Below are 15,461 nucleotides of genomic sequence, written 5' to 3' on the forward strand. Positions count from 1 at the left end.
TTTGGGACAGCTTCTGAGCAAAATACAAAGAAACTGCATTGCATATTAGTAAATGCAGCATTTAGAATAACAACTAAATAGTCCTATCTCATAGTTAAATGTTCAGTTCTTCATGTGATCAAGTCCATGAAATGCAGTACCTAATCCAGTTAAATCCCACCTACACCTCAGATTTGCTTGTGTAACTGATATTTTCCAGTCCACTCCCTATCTCTCCTCTCACCACAGTCCTCAAGCCCTCAGCCAGGCACAAGCCAACTTCTCACCTCAACTGCTGTTAGCAATTACCAAGCACCTGTTGGTAATTACCTGAGCACCTGCCCCACCCACAGCAGCTGTAGGTCCCTGGCGGCTGGGAGAACAGGTCTGAAGTGCAGACCCCAACACCACCACCCCCCCCCCCCCCAAAAATAATAAATTAAAACTTTTCTAAATAATTTGAGACTAGTAAAAGATCAGGACATGGAGGGACTTGTTTATCCCATTTAGGCCAATCAAGAAAAAGTTTATAGCCTTCTCTGGAAAGGGAAGACTGTGGGGGGTTTTTCTTGAAGCAGAAGCATGTTTTATCAGCCCAGTTTCCTTCCTCATTTGTTCCTGCTGCCCAGGAGGCCATTCACTAGGCATATATATGTAAATATCTATGTCTGAAAACACATCTACAGGAGTGCATGACTTACACTGGTGCAATTTAAAGCATAGTTTTTATTGTACAAAAATGCAAAAATCTGTTCTAGGAGAGGCACATCTTGCAGAGCTGTAAGGACCCTGCCAGCACATCTGCTGCCAAAGCAACAACTCCTGCTCTGCAGTGGCTTGAGCAGGCTGAGATGGAAGTGTTTCTTCATCAATGCATAAACCACAACAAAGTAGTGGTGACAAGCCTTTTTTCCAAGTCTGACTGAAGGTTTGGGAAGCAGGTCTGCCGGCAGAGGGCACACAGAAGCATGACACGTTTGCCTACTGTGCACCTACAATTTCTACACCATCATATCACTACTCAGGTCACTGAGCAAGCTGACACTGTATGACAGGTTATCTGTCCTGCATAGAAAGTCACAGAGAGAAGAAGAGAGGAAGAAAACACAGAAGATGACAATGCAAAAGAAGTTGAAATGTGGCAAGGATTGAGCATTAAGGGACAGAAGTAAGAAGAGACCATACCCTTGAACTGTAAAGTGCTGTCAGGAAACTGCAAGTACTTGCATATTTGAGTTCACCACCTGGACTTGCATGCTTCTCCAAATTTTCATTATTTCAAAAATTTTGCTTCCTGGACAAGCTGCCAGGTCTCCAGTACCAGTCCTAGCTCCCTTCCAGCAGTGTGCATCTGAGCAGGGAGTTGAAAATAGATCAGGGATTACCTTTTACGCTGTAAGCATTCAAGACAGCTAAAGAACTTTGAGGAAAAAGGCCATACTGAGTGCCCAGGACAAAGAGATCTTAAGAAATTGGAAGAAGGAAGTGTTGATTGAAGGTCACAGTTACGTTGAGGTTTAGCCTTTCAAAGGTTTGTTGCTTTTCTACTGAAAACTGCAGGTGAGAAAGCCTAGGCAGAAAAGGGAAGGAGAAGCTATGTAAACAAACCCATAGCTGTACACAAGGACAGAAGCAGATTTCTTCTTCACTCTTCTTCACCAGGCTGAAGAGAGTGGTTTTATTATTTGAAAAACAATGCCAAAGTACCCCAAGTCAAATATATATTGTCCCACTACATTTAGACATTACAACAATAAAAATGCTCTATAAAACTACTGCAGTAAATTAGTCAGTTAGGAACAATAAACAGGGCACATGTTAATAGTATCCATATCTATCTTTGGAAAGATGAGCAATTACAATCAGCATCCCAGCTCATACTCAGTATTTACTACAATCTCAAATAACAATAAAGTCAAACACAACAGATGACTGATGTTCCTACCTTCTGCTTTCCAAACAGAGTTTTAAAAGATAGTTTATTGCAAAATCAGTCTCAAGTAGGTTCAAGGCCTTGGGAGCTCTCTAAGCTTTAATTAACAACAGAAATAAAAACTATTGTTGGTTTCTCGGCTGTTTAGGTGGCCTGGAAAGACCCAGAGTGGCCTTGGGCAGCCTGGCGCTTTAAAGGACAAGGAGAGACTTCTGATCTTGTTTCGGTCTCGGTGTTTATTAATTGTTTATCTAAAAGATTTTCTTTCGGCCCAACAGAGGTCTGCACAGCAAGTCAGCCATGGGCACACTGAGAGCCCCCAGGGCGGTCACTTATCTTTATACCCGAAGTTACGTATACAATATTTATAATTTTTCCCCAATACCTTCTACCCTTATTAACCGGTGCGCTTCTAGTAAAGACCAATCCCAAAGTGCCACCATCACCACAGAAGATGGAGGCCAAGAAGAAGAAGAAGAAGGACAGGACACGCCCCAATTCCTCCATCTTACTTCTCTAGACCCCCCTGTACAGAAATCCTAAACCCTGTGTTTTATACTCTAACTAACTTATCCCTTCACCATTCACCCAGTAAAATCCTCCCAGTCCTCATACAGATGTCATCTCCTGTGTAGGATCAAAGTCCAGCCACCAGACACTTCTGGCAATATTCCAGGACTCCCGAGCCCCCCAAAGGTGGTCTCGGTCACTCTGCACCTTCATCCTGAGGTGCTGAGATCCCACAACTATATCTTTATAACAAAGTTATAAAGATCACAACTTTAACATCACACATATAGAATCCATTTTAATATTTCTGTAAAGCCAGTATTATAATTTTTATTTAACAATCTATTTGTAATATTGCCGAAAGAAGGTGCACTTTTCTAAATACCTACTAGCTTTGGTAACTGCTAAAGGTAATGTAGATTGAACTGTACTACTGCTTACTCACCTTTCTGTTGCACAGAAATCTTGGATACTTTAGTGCGTACATCTGTAATTCTGACATTTTCTGAAATTAAAGCGAGAGGAGAAATGGGCTAAATTCAGGTACCTAAAGTTACGTATCAACATTTGCAGACATGAATCAAATACACAAGGAAAGCTTTTCTATGGGAAGAATGCCAGAGCAAATTAAAATATGTATTGATAAGAATAATCAACACAGTAGAAATGAAGAGCATCTGCACCATAGGAGAGAGTGTATAAAATCACACTCTGCATCAAGAGAACATAATTGGTATTTCTTCACAGCCTTCTCCCTTTGCATGCCCCTCTGCAAAGTGCAAGGGGCCTCAAGGACTCAAGGAAACACAGGGAGTCAAATGGAGACACTTGCACCTGTCTCACTGGGGTCTTCTGGGGAAGCAGTTCCCTTGGCAATCCAGCCCCTCTCTGCCAAGGGCACTTCCCCAGATGTGTACATTTCATGGGCAACACCAACCCACCCTTAAGTGCGTGGTGCGGAGGTTCAGGGACATCACAACATAACCAATATGATCCAGTGAAGCTAAATTTATTATTCCTAAAAAGACTCTATTTATAATAAATCTTTACTGTCCACGTGTCTCTAGCTAATACATGATTGGTTAATCCTAGCTGTTCACACGTCTAAAATAGAATGCTGATTGGATCATCTAATTTTTCACACGTCTGGCTGGGGTTGTCTGGCCCACCGATGGCTCACTTTCCCAAACTTGCTGACAAACTTGCTGAGTCCTGATGACTCTTCTTCTTGTATCTTTTTCAAGGATATACTGAGCCCATTTCTGAATATGTCCATAATTCATTCTTTGTGAACGTGTTCATTGTCCATTATTACAAGCAGGTTGGATTGGGCATTGGCTGAATATGGCCACTCTCTTGCAAAAACTCCTCCATTCTGTCTCTGAGCCAGCATTCGAGCCAGTTAAACAAAATCCTCCCTCTCACGCTGTAAAGAATTTGGAATTAGAGTTGGAATGTGACCCTGAAATGGAAGCAGCTCAGAAATGAAAGTAGAAAAAAGTTATTGCAGAAGCTATTGTAGAAGGGACTTTTCTCTCAAATGATGTAGAAAGTTTTCCTGTAGTAACTAATAGTGCCAGTAGAGTTTGAAAACCTTTCAATTGGAAGAATGTAGAAAAGTTGAGAGCTGTAATTTCACAATTTGGTTGAAAATCCCAACTTGCACTGTCACTTCTGCAGTGTATTTTTCCATCTAACAGAATAATTCCAGCTGATGTGCATACCCTGATATGACTTATAATGCCACCCTATCAGCAGGTGATGTTTCATAAAAGCTGGGAGGAAAAGTGTGCTCAAGAAGCAGCAAGACCTAGAGTGCAGGGTGATCCTCTGTATGGTTTAACAGCACAACAGTTACTTGGCAAAGGGCCCTGGGCTACTGCCACTGCCCAGGCTGAGAGCATTGATCGAGTCTTGCAGATGAGCCAACAACTGGCATATAATGCTATCCTTGCACTTCCAGATGAGTTACACACTATGTCTTTTACACAAATTCACCAAAGAAGAATGAAGACTTTGATAAATTTGTAGACAAATTGCATGAAGATATCTATAAGCATTCTGATTTCAATTCAGACACAAAGATACAATTGTATGGACTTTGGGATCATTACTCCATTCCAAATAGCTTTCCCTTCACTCACAAGAGCCTTCCATCTCTTCCAAAAATTGCCTGCTGAAACTCTTCTGCTCCCATGCAAATCAGTTCACTACTCCAGCATAACCCTTGAAGCACGGACAAACAACTCTTCAGCCAATTATAGTAGAAAAGAAGGGTATTTATTGCAGCCCTGGACACATGTGAACTAGTTTCCAAAGACATGTGCAAGGAGCTGCAGACTCCTGTTCTCTATTTCTACAGAAAAGGTTTTACATTGGGTTTCTAAGGACCCATAATACATAATTATTACCTGCCTGCTTTGCATTTTTATCAGCTGAATATCTATTACAGCTGCACAATTGTACTACCTTAACTGGGTCGGTGGGATTATGAAATGAGGGAGTGGTTGTATGGGAGGAAGAAAGCAGTCATCCCCATGGTGAATTCTTCTCCCATGGCTAGCTGGCGAGACCTTTGGACCTGCTGCTCATGGTCCAAGCCTCTCCTAACTGTTCAATTATTCTTAAGGCAAGGTATTTCTATGGTCTCTGCGTCTTCACAATTGCTTTCTCTATCCCTGTCACTCCTAGCTTTACCTTCCTAATATATTTGGTACTCTTTAACTAAGGGACATGATTGCTGCTAGCTTTGTTACTAACTTAGCTTCTTACCTCATTTTAAAATCTTAACTAAAACATGCATTCTCCTACTATCCCAATTCTATTCCCAGCTGGCCCCTCGACTCATCTGCGCTTTTCAATTATTCTAATTCCATTTTCAGCTAAAACCTTGACTCACCTCAGGCACATCCCCGACTGCCTCTCTCCCAGCAGCTCAGAGCTGCATTGCACAGTGCTTGCGGTGTGCCAGAGAGCACAAAGCAGGCTGGCCTGGTGGGCCTGAATATTTCTGCCAAATACTCTGCATCTCACACCTTTGCTCTGGCTCAGTGCAGAACTGCAGGGTTGCAGGCGCTTCCTCCCAGAGCTGCGTGAGGCGCTGGCTGCTGCAGATGGGCCCTGCCAAGCTGTCCCTGCCTCACGCTGGCCTCGCTTCCCTGGCACAAGTGCCGGGCCTGAAGGAGCTGCCCTGTGCTCCAGCCTGCTGAGCAGCCCGGCTCCCTGCCCCGGTGCCCAGAGTGCTGCACACACTGCTGGCCTTTGCCAGGAGTTGCAGGGCAGCCGGCAGAAGAGGAGGAATCCTCAGCCAGCCCAGCGGCCCGCGGCTGCCCTTGGCCTTTCTCTGCTCCTGGGCACACTCCAGACGGCCAATGCCTCCAGGCTGGGCTGTGCCCAGCACGGCTGCGCTTCCCCTCGGCAGCAGCCAGCTGCCACCTGGGCTCTGAGAGCAGAGGATTCGCCCACTCCCAGCAAGAGGCACCCAGGGCCCGGCTGCTGCCTCTTGCAGCTCCAAGGGCCTCCTTCCAGCCTGCCTCTGCCGGGGCTCAGGCTGCTCCAGCCTCTGCCGGGGCTCTGCTGGGGCTCCAGCCTGGGCAAGGCCGGGCCCGCTCTCACCTCACAGGCGCTGACAGCTCTGCACCACAGGAGACCTTCCCGAGCACCCTCTCTGATCTTTCTGCTTTCTCACTTGAGCAAGGCTCTCCTCCAGCCAAAGAGATTATTGCATTTAGGGAGCCCCAATGCTCTCCAGTCACAGCTGAAGGCCTGCATCTGTATAAGATGTTTGGGCTGCCCCATTCTTCCTGTGCTTTTGCCTTTAAATGCCATTGCCCTTTCTGCCTAAAATAGAAGTACCAAAGATGGCCAAAAAACAGACCAGTGGGCCATATTCCAAAGGCAGTGTGGTCTGGAGAGGATGAATGAAGAACATCCTTCCCCACTTTCACACCATGCCAAAGACACTGTTTCTCTTTCCACCTTTAAGAAACAACAGACAATTCAGAAGGAATTCTCGAGTTTATTCGCAGAGTGAGAAGGAAGGGAATCTTCAAGGTGAGTTGTGGTTTCATAAACTTTATTGATTTTCAATCCTACTCTGCAGTCCTATTAGACAATCCTACTCTAACCCTAACCCTTACCTTAACCCTTATCCTTATCCTTATCCTTATCCTCATCCTAATCTTAATCCTTATCCTTATCCTAATCCTAATCTTTATCCTTATCCTTATCCTTATCCTTATCCTTATCCTTATCCTTATCCTTATCCTTATCCTTATCCTTATCCTTATCTTTATCCTTATCCTTATCCTTATATTTATCCTTATCCTTAATCTAATCCTAATCCTAATCCTAATCCTAACCTACAATCCTACTCTAAACTGATTGAGGAATAAATGGTCCTGATGTGATTATCACATTCTTGTCTCCTTCCTCTTCTTCACTGAAACAATCAGTGGCACCAGGCTGGACGCAGGCTCAGCAAATCTTACAAATGGATGCTGCCCAAAGGGAAAAAAAACAGACCAACAAAAAACAATGAACCATGACTTTCCAAGCTCAGTGCTTCACAGGATTCCTCCTGCTCCTAGAAGGATGCAGGAAGAGGAACAATGGGACTGTCTACACCTCCATCTTTATGTGCAGACTTTGCTATCACAGGCAAACCTGGCCCAGAATCCCACTCATCCATTTATACAGGTGTCTTCATCTTGCTGAGATTTTAGCCCTGCCAGTGCTCTAGAAATGGTGCTTTCTGTCCTTGGAGTTTCTTCTTTTCAGGAAACTCCAATGGCTCACATGGGTCCCTCTCTTTGAAAGACAGGCACTGTGCTGATTCCCACAGGGAGACAGAGCAGTGTCTGCCTTTCCAAGCCCTGCCCCTCGTGTGCTGGGTGGCACCTTCCTTCCCAGCAGGGCCAGCCCAGTGGCACTGGGCCCTGGAGTTCCCTCTCTGCCACACAACCTGGCAGTAACCCTGGCACAGTTCCCGTCTGCTTGAGCGTGCCAGGCAGCAGATGGGGCTGGGACAAGTCCCTCCCACCTGTCCCTGTTTGCGGGGCAGAAACCTCTGAGGGTGGGCTGGGGGGCACAAACTGGGGCCCCTCAGAGGCTCACAGTGAACCCCCCACAGCCCCTCCTGCCCACAGCCAAATCTCTGACTGCTCAGCTGGGACTGGCTTCCTTGGGTTTCTCCACCACCATTTCATGTCTCTGAACCCGCATTGCTCTACTTCAATTCTTTTGCCATTACATAAAACTGAACACCCCACCAAATTACAAAAGAAGGTGACAGAAACAGCCAGAGGACCTCTCTGACTCAGGAAATGCAGAGAGAGGTGGGGTTGCTCAGTTTTGTCAAGAACAGGCCCCAGGGAGACTTTATTGCCACTTTCCAAAACTTCAGAGTGGCTTTGAGGAAAGTGGAGGACATCTTTTTTAACAGGGCCAGTTACAATAGGATGTGGGTGAATATTTTTTAACACAAATAGGATCTAATCAGAACTTGTTTACTCGGAGCATGGTGTGACCCTGGCACAGGTTGCCCCAAGAGATTGTAGGTGCCCCATCCCTGCAACCATTCCGGCTCCAGTGGGAAAGGGCTCTGAGAAACTTGATGTCTTTAAAGATGTCCCTGCTCATTGCAGGACACTTGCACCAGAGGACACTTTGCAGGGCCCTGCCAGCCCAGCCCAGTCTAGGATCCCTCACTGTTTTCATTTGAAGAGCAGCAAGAGTGGAGGTGAGGAGGAAGGGAGCTCATCTGCTGCCTTGGACTTGAGTGGAGGAGGAGCCCATCCCTCAGAGCCTGTTTCACCTGCAGCCCCTTCACATTTCACCTGCAGGAGCTCCTTGGCAGACCAGCGCCGCGCCTCGTCTCTCTGCAGGCAGCAGCTCAGGAAGTCACGCAGGCAGGATGAAAATAGGTTGGGCTGCTGCAGCTTTTGTCTTCCTCCTGTGGCTATCAGGAGTTGGGGCTGGGGAAAAAGGAGACACCACGCTCCACCTGCTTCTTTCCCATCTGTCACTGCTCTCCCAGATCCCACTGATTAAGCTCCACTCTGCAGTGGCAGTTTCTGCCCAGGCAGAGACCCAGAGATGACTTTCCTTTACCAACCAAAAACCCAAACTCCGATGCAGCCACAGCCTCTCCAACATCTCACAGATCTTGCCTTGGCGGCTGATTACATTGACTGACCTAATTAGTGGGAACTACATCAGCACAAGCACATTTCCTTCCCTGACGATTCATACCAGCTTGAGAGGCTTTTTGGAAGAAGGACTTTGCTATACTAACTCTACTGTATCCAAGGGTTAGTACATGGAAAGTATTTCTGCAGTGCTTCTTGGTCCCTTAAGCACCGCTGCCACAAAACAAACCTAATCAAGCTTTTTGCTTTGTTCTTGAAAAGAATGGGAATTGGAGGGAAAGAAAGAAAATCCACCAGGTATTCCTCAGGTAAGGAAACAAATCTTTGGAATCTCATCTTCAACACAGACACATTATGATCCATGCACAAATGTACTGGGATGAAAACGCCTGCTTGGACACACAGGAGCCACCTGCAGCTCTGTTTCTCAGCAGTCTGAAAATTTCTGCTTTCCTTACATGGAAACGAAAAACCTGTCATGGTCAAATCAGAAGGAGAGGTTCCATCCCTACGGTCACCCTCGACTCATTTGGCTACACAAGTCAATGCATGAATGGTAGGCCCATCCCAGAAAGTGCCAGGAAACAAATGGGAGGTTTTGGCAGGCTCTCCACATCACCAGGCTCTGGCTTGGTGATGGGCAGAATGTGGCTTGGGCTGGGAGAGAAACACGGTCACTGAGTGTTTCAGCAGCACTGCACAAGAAGCAGAAGAGACTCTGTGGCCTTTACACCCTCATGCCCAGGTTTCAGGCACGTTTCCCAGTGAGAAGAAACTGCACAGGGGGTTAAGTTCCTCTCTAAAAACCAGTGCCTTAGCAACTTTCATGTGTTTGGGCTTCTTTTCTTCATTTCTGGAAATGTAACACCACTTCTGAGAGGCTTGCCTTGTGGTTTTAGGGGCATCTTCACAGACAGACAAGTGGGAACAACTTGAAACCCAAAGAAAATGTTGCCTGAGAAGAGCTGGGGAGTGTTTGCCTGTGGTGAGGCTTGAGCTGTCTGGCAATCCCCTTCCATGATGTGCAGAAACATCCAGCTGCTCCCCAGAACTCAGTCCCTCTGGGCACGCAGGCCTCTGGAAACCCCTGAGGATTCCAGCCTTTGTCCTGCTCAAGAGCATCTAACCTAAGCTGAGCTCCAGTTTCTTCAGCAAGGCCAAGGATGCTCACTTCCATGCAGCTGACAGTGTCCATGGAGCTCAGCAGGTCTTTCTGATACTCCTCAGGCCAAGGAATTACAGTGCAGATTGGCAAGACATCAGCTGATCCTTATCCAGCGTGGTTCATGTGGAACCAAGCTCTAACACGCTGACAAGTCAGAGGGAGAGAGCTCATTCTGCTTTTGCAAGATGGTATTTAGAAACATAAGACACCAACTTGGAACTATTCAAACCTCAACTTGCAGAATCCATCTCAAATAGACAAAAAGAACAATGGCAAGAGGCCTTGGAGTCTCCATAAAAATGCCCACCATTGTTATGATAACTCTGTGCTCTTGGCACTGAAATAGATGGTGACCAAAGAGACTTTGCTATTATCCTCTTTAACCCAAAGGAGAATTTCAAAGCCAGAAATGGCAATGCACTCCCCTTGTGTACAAATAATTTATGCGGCTTTCTGTCCTTTTCCCACATCACCAGAGGTGACAAAGAGGGATTTATCCTGACTCTCAGCTGAGCTCAGCCACTGGCCATGGTGGGGAGCTGGAGCTCTCCCTGTCATTATAACAGTGCAGGCCAGGTATGGCCCTGCTCCTGAGGTAAAGAAACACAGCACCGGTGTCAACTGCCCATGCTGGATCCCAGCCCAGGCACCTGCCTGCAAGCTCATCAACTTGTTAAAATACCAAGAAACAGCCAAGGGTTTGGCAAAAAATTCTAACTGCAGTCAGAGAAAAACACATCCTAAACTTATCCAGGCCACCCACATACGTGACTGAACAATGTACAGATGACATGAAAGCCTGAAAGTTTTGAAGATCCACAGGATTTGGAAAAGATGCTACAGAATGGAAGAGAAGAGCTGTGTTTAAAAAATGAAAAAGCAAGCAGAACTGCTTGGGCATTGCTTTGGTAGTAGGTTTTTTCTCTTTTCCTTTTTTCTTTACTTTTCTTTTTCCTTTTTTTCTTATGTTTTCTATAAAATTGAAACTGGGAAGGTCTAACCTCCATTGCTCAGGATGTTTATCACATGTCTACCCTCTCCACTGAAAAATTCTTGTCCTTCAGAAACAGAGTTCCAACATTGTTCAAAAATCAAGTGAGAAATGCCAGGCATGGCTGGAGGCCAAAATGGCAGGTTTCTGAACTGGTTAGGTTTCTGAACTGCCACTTCCCTTTCTGATACAACCAAAGCTACAGCAGATGCTGATGTGTTGCAGGGGCATTTTTAGAAGGAGACCTTGGTGGAAGTGGTGCCAGCAGATGGCAATGGGATTTTGTCCAATGGCACACCGAGCATAGGACAGGTGAGAAAGACAGTGGGATCAGTGAGTATTTGCACCTTACCAAGACAGGAGTTGCATTCCAGGAAGGAACTTCTCGTTCCACCATTTCGATGCCCACGATTCCCAAAGACCATATGTCCACTTGGGGGCCACATGGTTGGCCTGTCACCACTTCAGGCGCCAGCCAGCCAGCAGCGCCGGCCACGGAGCTCCGTCTGCCCTGCTCAGGGCTGAGCTGAGCAAAGAGGCCAAAGTCAGCTGTGGAGAAAACAACAAACCGTGAAAGCCAGCTCCAATTAGGAAACCAAGCGAAAGAATTCCCCACTCTCGGACTAAGAATGTGCTGTTGAATCTCCTGGAGAACTGTCCACACTCGATTTCCTTGGGGCTTTAGCCAAGGGAGTATGGAATTGGCCACTTCCAAAAAAACCCAGGTTTCTTAATGCTGCTCACAGCAGTGGACTTTATTCCCCTGAAGCTTTAGATTGTAGATCCCTCTGTCTAGAAGGGACACACACAGAGCAAGGCCACTCTTGACTGCTTGTGGCTCCTTCTACCTCTGTGCACGTTGCAACTGTGCCCTCAGCTCACAGCAGGGGTCCCTGCACTGCCACCAGCACCATTTTTGGGGAGCTGGCAGTCACGCCAAGCAGCCCCACACCCACATCCCTGGAACGCTGCACCTGACCAAGAATATACTGACCCAGCTTGACAGAACCATCAGTTCTGAGAAGGATGTTGCTGCTCTTCACATCTTGGTGGATGACGTGGTTTGAATGAACAAAATCCAGTCCTTGCAGGCACTGAGAGAGAAAACAGAAAGAGGAGGGCAAAAATGAGTGATGTGACTTCATCGCACAAGAAAGAAAACAAAGAATCGAATGGGGGAATGGGGAGTAAGGGCAGAACAGTAATGGCCACTGAGAGGAAGAGCTTGCTGCTCCAACACTTGCAGAGCAGGACCTTTCTGAGGAAAGGCACATCAGCTTTTGAAAGAGCAACAGCACCTGCTGTTGTAGGCTGTCCCCTGCAAACCAGCCAGGACGACTCCTGCTGCAGTAGACGTGCTTTTTCCTTGCAGAGGACAAAGGAGGGGTTTGGAAAGGAAAAGTCCCTCCCTTTGGTGTTTAGTGGATCACTTTTGGGTGGGAGGCTGCATGGAAAAGATTTTCTTGCTGGCCTCAGCACAGGCTTGGAAGTATCACACCAGTCACTCTGCGGAAGCAAAGAGCATTTTGGCTGCACTTCTATCCTTTTCAGCTGAGGACTGTGAGAAATGAGTATTTTTTTCTTTTCTGGTCATTTCAAATCCTGCCACCAGCACCTTTCCTTTTACAGGCAAGGAATGCAGTGAAGGCAGACTCCAGGCAAACATTTAGAGAGGCAAGGTAGAGAACAGAAAATACAAATACAAGAGACAGAGCGAGAATACAACAGCAGGAGATAAGAGTACTGGCACTGAGTACAGGGAGTGAAGGGGCAATGGCAGGCCTTTCACTTGAGATGCTTTTACTTGCCCATAGCATACCAGCAACACAGAAACAAAGCTTGGCACAGGAAATCACTCCAGCTCTGAGGCCCCGTTTCCCAGACAATCCTGCCCAAGCCCTTGGAAACACAGATGGGATTGCTGACCTCCCGACTGATGGCTGCCATCTCATCTTCCGACAGGTAGGTCTGGCTGATGACATCGCTCAGAGTGCCTCCATCCATGTACTCCATAACCAGGGACAGTTCCTCACCCACAAGGTAGCTGAAAGAAGGAAACAAGGGCGTGGAGATGAATGTACATGGCTAAGTTGCTGTTTGGAAAAGACAGGTTGGTTCTTCTTTTCAGGTCTCTTTGAGACAAAGACAAAATAAAGGAAGAGACATTCCCTCTTGGCTGTGCATTGTTTGCCATCTGTGCAGTCTCAAGGAGAAAGGCACAGCTGCAAAAAAGATGTCTTAGATGGGCAGCAAGCAAAATGTGCAGTTTAGTAACAGCCCAGATAAAAAAACCTGTCATGCATGGTGTTTCTGGAAAAAAAGCACCTAGTCTTCCTGGCATGCATAGCAATGGAAAACAGTGGCAACAATCCAAGGGAAATCCTTGTTAGTTTACCTGGATGTAAGAAGACACGTGAATAAAATCAAGCTCCAAAACAAAGTGGTGGCTGTGAATATAGAGATCATTGATTTATTAAGACACAACTCATCCGGGTTTTTGAAAAATTTTCCAATACCATGTGCCAGCAAAGACTCATGCAAACAAAATGCAATCTCTTCCCATCCACTGGAGATGAAAAGAGCAATAATAATTAGCCAATAATTACAGCTCTATTTTCTGCCAGTGACCAAAGGGGGATTTTACCTTGCATGTTTGCAATATGTAAACAAACATTCATGGGACAAAAGCACAACTCACCTGTCTAAACAGTTGACCAGGTTGGGATTTCTATTCACCTTCATGACCATGAGTTCGTTGACTTTTAGTTCCTTCTTCCTCAGTCCTTGAAGCTGTATTTTCTTGATGGCCACCTAAAATGATATTGAAAATCAGTAACTTGAGAGGTTGGTGGCACGAGACCACAAGACACGTGGAGCGAGTGATTTTGCAATGACACAGCTGAGGTGTGCCAAACTGCCTTGTGATTAGGCACTGCAGTAATCAGGAACTGACATTCCAACAGCCCATTTCTCTGCTCCCTTGGGAGCCAGTCACAGGACACGTGGGGCCACTGACATTTTGCCTTGACCACTTGGTAACAGCGGTGTCTCAGTTATCACCCACAAACCTCTGACCACACTCTCTGCTGCGTCATTTGGGATTCAGAAGAAGTAATCCTTGCCTTAATACTCTGTGGATACATCCTGGGCTATGGGCAGGGCTTAGGGCTTTCAGGGACGCCTTGCTGATCTCTCCCTATGTGCAGTTCCCAAGTGCAGCACTGCAGGTGGCTAAGGAACTACCAGTAACTTTCAGATGGATTTGCTGGCAGCCAGAAATGAGAATTCAGGACTCTGAAGCTGTAGCCCGATAGAGCAGTGAGGTGCTCAAAGGCACCACCTTTGTTTTAGCAATGGAGAGCGAGTGAGCGCGTCCTTCTCTGAAAGGAACCGCTGCCCTCCGTGCCTTCCTTCCGGCAGCTGAGGAGGACAAAGTCCCAAATGTGTTTTGTGGGCTGGCACCAGTCTGTGCTTCTTGTGCCTTTTCAGCACAGCTCTGCCCAAAGCTCCAGCCACAGCTCACACCAGAGGGGAAAGCCCTCGAGTGCAGCAGAGTCTGCAGGGGCTGTTGACATTTACCTCTCCTCCTGTGGCAGTGTCAAGTGCTTTACAAACATCTCCAAAAGTCCTAGAAACAAAACAGAAGCAGAGAGAGGAGAAGCCATTTAGATCTTGCAGTGAAAGCCAGCCCACACAGGTGATCTGTGCTGTAAATACCGCAGACCTGCAGGACACTGGAAGCATTGAGATGTGTTTGACAATGCCTTCTGAGCACACTTAAAAATTCTGATCAGCACTGACAATCTAAGCCCAGTACCTGAACACACTTGCAGCTTACCTGACTTCACACTTGATACCTATTCCGCCAGCAAAATATCTGATGCATAGTTTTGTAAAATTAACATTGCTTGGACTCACCCACTGCCAATATTTTCCAGTTCAATGTATTTTAGAAAAGGATTTTCCATCTTCACCATTCTCTCTGAGGGAAACAAAATGCAAGATGTTCACTTCTAAGCAGAGATCTCACCTTCTAGGAGATACAAAAGGCAGCCCCACTGTCTGGGGGTCTGATCCCTCCCTTTGTGGACAGCTGGCTAACAACAACAGGAACAGCAACTGGAACAACAAGAGAAGAACAGCAGGCCCACAGCACAAGTGGCTGGCACAGAGACTGATTTCCAGCATCCTTTGAAGTGAGAGACCTCTTGACAGCAGGCACACAGGGAAGCACAGGGAGATACATTCAGAGGAGACTGAGACCAGAAGAGAATACCTAGCAAGGCAAGTAAGTTTGTCATCTAGAAACATTAAGAAGAGCTGGAACTAACAGTGCCTTTGTTTTCTTGGGAATAAACACTGTGAGATTTAGAAAAGGTTTTCTACTTGCTAAGATTAAATGCACCTGGACATCTAGAATCAATTCCTCTGAACAGATGCCAAGTTCAGAATATTGCCAAGTGTTCCCAATCTTTTCCACCTTGCAGCAGTTTGCCAGAAGAATGCCTCTGTGTTTGTAAACCAGAGCAGCTCATGCTAGAAACAATCCCCACGGGGCTTCCAGCATCAGGACCCTCACCCTTTATGAGCAGGCTGAGCCCAAAGACGCCCCTGCCCGTACCCCGCGTGAAGAAACGCGCCGCTTCTCTTCACCCTGACAGCGCGGATCAGTCGCTCCCATTGCACTCGCCCTCTCGGCACCGCACACGTCCCCATCTTCCCAACCCGGCACGG

At 46.6% G+C, this 15,461-nt stretch overlaps 2 long non-coding RNA genes across 2 annotated transcripts; both read right to left on the reverse strand.

The window, feature by feature from the left end:
- Positions 1-1,163: 1,163 nt before the first annotated feature.
- On the reverse strand, positions 1,164-11,169 carry LOC134434332 (uncharacterized). Its single transcript, XR_010031846.1, has 3 exons — positions 11,080-11,169; positions 2,868-2,927; positions 1,164-1,549 (listed from the first exon to the last, which is right to left on the reverse strand). It is a non-coding gene; the product is annotated as an uncharacterized LOC134434332 (long non-coding RNA).
- Positions 11,170-11,777: 608 nt separating this feature from the next.
- Positions 11,778-13,526, reverse strand: LOC134434379 (uncharacterized). Its single transcript, XR_010031851.1, has 3 exons — positions 13,426-13,526; positions 12,654-12,771; positions 11,778-11,821 (listed from the first exon to the last, which is right to left on the reverse strand). It is a non-coding gene; the product is annotated as an uncharacterized LOC134434379 (long non-coding RNA).
- Between the last annotated feature and the right edge of the window lie 1,935 nt (positions 13,527-15,461).

Source organism: Melospiza melodia, unplaced genomic scaffold (genome assembly GCF_035770615.1).
Source record: "Melospiza melodia melodia isolate bMelMel2 unplaced genomic scaffold, bMelMel2.pri scaffold_35, whole genome shotgun sequence".
NCBI lineage: Eukaryota > Metazoa > Chordata > Aves > Passeriformes > Passerellidae > Melospiza > Melospiza melodia.